We start from the raw sequence: 4,854 nt of genomic DNA, 5'->3' as shown, positions 1-4,854 counted from the left end.
GGCCAAACCACCAGACGTATTAAACGGAAGCAGGTCCTTCCCGAATAGGGTAGACGTATGTGAACATGAAGAAAGAAGTTCGGCCCGTGTGACAGCCCAACACAGCGTTGGGCAGGCTCAATGAAAATGAACGACATCAGATCAGTCAAGTCTTGGGTGGTAGAAGACGGAGTGAAGCAAGCGGTGGCGGAGGCGAGTCGTCCAAGAAAAAGTGGTGTGCTGCATGGTTCGTTTGGCTGCGTGCGGCGCGTGGCTTGTGAGCTGTGGTGTGTTGGCGAATGGCGTTTTTTGTTTGCGCGAGAGTTGCGGCTTGCGTAAGGTGGTCAATTGGCCGAGCGATCTAAGGCGCCAGTTTAAGGCACTGGTCCGAAAGGGCGTGGGTTCGAATCCCACATTGGCCAACTTCTTCTTTCTTTTGCCACTGGCTTGCCTGTTTTTGGCGTCTTTACTCGCTTCGCCGACCTCTCGCGTCGTCCAGTGAGCCTACCCGTCCTACCGGATCGCCCATCTTACTCTCCAACGACTCATTTCGCGTGGGTTCAAATCCACCATGGGCCTGAGTTCCGATGTCAACCTTTGTCATTTAACGGTACTCGCACTAGAACACAGACCGTGCTGGGTTAAGAGGACTATGCTGTGACACCCTGTCAACGCCTTATTACTGTAAGGGCGCTTGCTCGCGTGGTTTGGACAGTGCCGAGACCAAGCATCGAAGCTGGCTCCTGTTCGTTGGCACGCGCTCCGAATGGCCAAAACACCAGACGTAATAAAACGAAGCAGTACTTTCCCGAATAGGGTAGACGTATGTGAGCATGAGGAGGAAGTGCGACCGTGTGACAGGCCAACACAGCGTTTGGCAGGCTCATGGAAATGGACGACATCAGATCAGTCAAGTCTTGGGTGGGTGAAGACGGAGTGAGGCAAGCGGTGGCGGAGGCGAGTCGTCCAAGACAGGTGGTGTGCTGCATGGTTCGTTTGGCTGCGTGCGGCGCGTGGCTTGTGAGCTGTGGTGTGTTGGCGAATGGCGTTTTTTGTTTGCGCGAGGGTTGTGGTTTGCGTAAGGTGGTCAATTGGCCGAGCGGTCTAAGGCGCCAGTTTAAGGCACTGGTCCGAAAGGGCGTGGGTTCGAATCCCACATTGGCCAACTTCTTCTTTCTTTTGCCACTGGCTTGCCTGTTTTGGCGTATTTACTCGCTTCGCCGACCTCTCGCGTCGTCCAGTGAACCTACCCGTCCTACCGGATCGCCCATCTTACTCTCCAACGACTCATTTCGCGTGGGTTCAAATCCACCATGGGCCTGAGTTCCGATGTCAACCTTTGTCATTTAACGGTACTCGCACTAGAACACAGACCGTGCTGGGTTAAGAGGACTATGCTGTGACACCCTGTCAACGCCTTATTACTGTAAGGGCGCTTGCTCGCGTGGTTTGGACAGTGCCGAGACCAAGCATCGAAGCTGGCTCCTGTTCGTTGGCACGCGCTCCGAATGGCCAAAACACCAGACGTAATAAAACGAAGCAGTACTTTCCCGAATAGGGTAGACGTATGTGAGCATGAGGAGGAAGTGCGACCGTGTGACAGGCCAACACAGCGTTTGGCAGGCTCATGGAAATGGACGACATCAGATCAGTCAAGTCTTGGGTGGGTGAAGACGGAGTGAGGCAAGCGGTGGCGGAGGCGAGTCGTCCAAGACAGGTGGTGTGCTGCATGGTTCGTTTGGCTGCGTGCGGCGCGTGGCTTGTGAGCTGTGGTGTGTTGGCGAATGGCGTTTTTTGTTTGCGCGAGGGTTGCGGCTTGCGTAAGGTGGTCAATTGGCCGAGCGGTCTAAGGCGCCAGTTTAAGGCACTGGTCCGAAAGGGCGTGGGTTCGAATCCCACATTGGCCAACTTCTTCTTTCTTTTGCCACTGGCTTGCCTGTTTTGGCGTCTTTACTCGCTTCGCCGACCTCTCGCGTCGTCCAGTGAACCTACCCGTCCTACCGGATCGCCCATCTTACTCTCCAACGACTCATTTCGCGTGGGTTCAAATCCACCATGGGCCCTGAGTTACCGATGGTCAACCTTTTGTCATTTAACGGTAACTCGCCACTCAGAATACAGACCGACCGTGCTTGGGTTAAGAAGGACTATGCCTGTGAACACCCTGTTCAACGGCCTTATTAGCTGTTAAGGGCGCCTTGCTCGCAGTGGTTTGGGGACAGTGCCGAAGACCGAGCCATCGAAAGCTGGCTTCCTGTTCGTTGGCAGCGCGCTGCCGGAATGGCCCAAAACACCCAGACGTAATTAAAACGAAGCAGTAACTGTTCCCGAATAATGGGTAGACGTATGTGAGCATGAGGGAGGAAGTTGCGACCGTGTGACAGGCCAACACAGCGTTTGGCAGGCTCATGGAAATGGACGACATCAGATCAGTCAAGTCTTGGGTGGGTGAAGACGGAGTGAGGCAAGCGGTGGCGGAGGCGAGTCGTCCAAGACAGGTGGTGTGCTGCATGGTTCGTTTGGCTGCGTGCGGCGCGTGGCTTGTGAGCTGTGGTGTGTTGGCGAATGGCGTTTTTTGTTTGCGCGAGGGTTGTGGTTTGCGTAAGGTGGTCAATTGGCCGAGCGGTCTAAGGCGCCAGTTTAAGGCACTGGTCCGAAAGGGCGTGGGTTCGAATCCAACATTGGGCAACTTCTTCTTTCTTGTGCCACTGGGTTTGCCTGGTTTGGCGTCTTTACTCGCGTCGCCGAGCTCGCGGGTCGTCCAGTGAACCCTAACCGTCCTACCGGATCGCCCATCTTACTCTCAAACGACTTCATTTCGCGTGGGTTCAACTCCACCATGGGCGAGAGTTCCGATGTCACCCTGTGTCATTTAACGGTACTCGCACTAGAACACAGACCGTGCTGGGTTAAGAGGACTATGCTGTGACACCCTGTCAACGCCTTATTACTGTAAGGGCGCTTGCTCGCGTGGTTTGGACAGTGCCGAGACCGAGCATCGAAGCTGGCTCCTGTTCGTTGGCACGCGCTCCGAATGGCCAAAACACCAGACGTAATAAAACGAAGCAGTACTTTCCCGAATAGGGTAGACGTATGTGAGCATAAGGAGGAAATGCGACCGTGTGACAGGCCAGCACAGCGTTTGGCAGGCTCATGGAAATGGACGACATCAGATCAGTCAAGTCTTGGGTGGGTGAAGACGGAGTGAGGCAAGCGGTGGCGGAGGCGAGTCGTCCAAGACAGGTGGTGTGCTGCATGGTTCGTTTGGCTGCGTGCGGCGCGTGGCTTGTGAGCTGTGGTGTGTTGGCGAATGGCGTTTTTTGTTTGCGCGAGGGTTGTGGTTTGCGTAAGGTGGTCAATTGGCCGAGCGGTCTAAGGCGCCAGTTTAAGGCACTGGTCCGAAAGGGCGTGGGTTCGAATCCCACATTGGCCAACTTCTTCTTTCTTTTGCCACTGGCTTGCCTGTTTTGGCGTCTTTACTCGCTTCGCCGACCTCTCGCGTCGTCCAGTGAACCTACCCGTCCTACCGGATCGCCCATCTTACTCTCCAACGACTCATTTCGCGTGGGTTCAAATCCACCATGGGCCTGAGTTCCGATGTCAACCTTTGTCATTTAACGGTACTCGCACTAGAACACAGACCGTGCTGGGTTAAGAGGACTATGCTGTGACACCCTGTCAACGCCTTATTACTGTAAGGGCGCTTGCTCGCGTGGTTTGGACAGTGCCGAGACCAAGCATCGAAGCTGGCTCCTGTTCGTTGGCACGCGCTCCGAATGGCCAAAACACCAGACGTAATAAAACGAAGCAGTACTTTCCCGAATAGGGTAGACGTATGTGAGCATGAGGAGGAAGTGCGACCGTGTGACAGGCCAACACAGCGTTTGGCAGGCTCATGGAAATGGACGACATCAGATCAGTCAAGTCTTGGGTGGGTGAAGACGGAGTGAGGCAAGCGGTGGCGGAGGCGAGTCGTCCAAGACAGGTGGTGTGCTGCATGGTTCGTTTGGCTGCGTGCGGCGCGTGGCTTGTGAGCTGTGGTGTGTTGGCGAATGGCGTTTTTTTGTTTGCGCGAGGGTTGTGGTTTGCGTAAGGTGGTCAATTGGCCGAGCGGTCTAAGGCGCCAGTTTAAGGCACTGGTCCGAAAGGGCGTGGGTTCGAATCCCACATTGGCCAACTTCTTCTTTCTTTTGCCACTGGCTTGCCTGTTTTGGCGTCTTTACTCGCTTCGCCGACCTCTCGCGTCGTCCAGTGAACCTACCCGTCCTACCGGATCGCCCATCTTACTCTCCAACGACTCATTTCGCGTGAGTTCAAATCCACCATGGGCCTGAGTTCCGATGTCAACCTTTGTCATTTAACGGTACTCGCACTAGAACACAGACCGTGCTGGGTTAAGAGGACTATGCTGTGACACCCTGTCAACGCCTTATTACTGTAAGGGCGCTTGCTCGCGTGGTTTGGACAGTGCCGAGACCAAGCATCGAAGCTGGCTCCTGTTCGTTGGCACGCGCTCCGAATGGCCAAAACACCAGACGTAATAAAACGAAGCAGTACTTTCCCGAATAGGGTAGACGTATGTGAGCATGAGGAGGAAGTGCGACCGTGTGACAGGCCAACACAGCGTTTGGCAGGCTCATGGAAATGGACGATATCAGATCAGTCAAGTCTTGGGTGGGTGAAGACGGAGTGAGGCAAGCGGTGGCGGAGGCGAGTCGTCCAAGACAGGTGGTGTGCTGCATGGTTCGTTTGGCTACGTGCGGCGCGTGGCTTGTGAGCTGTGGTGTGTAGGCGAATGGCGTTTTTTGTTTGCGCGAGGGTTGTGGTTTGCGAAAGGTGGTCAATTGGCCGAGCGGTCTAAGGCGCCAGTTGTGG

The sequence above is a fragment of the Phytophthora infestans genome, genomic scaffold (genome assembly GCF_000142945.1).
Source record: "Phytophthora infestans T30-4 supercont1.75 genomic scaffold, whole genome shotgun sequence".
Taxonomy (NCBI): Eukaryota; Oomycota; class Peronosporomycetes; order Peronosporales; family Peronosporaceae; genus Phytophthora; species Phytophthora infestans.
This window is presented reverse-complemented; position numbering follows the sequence as displayed.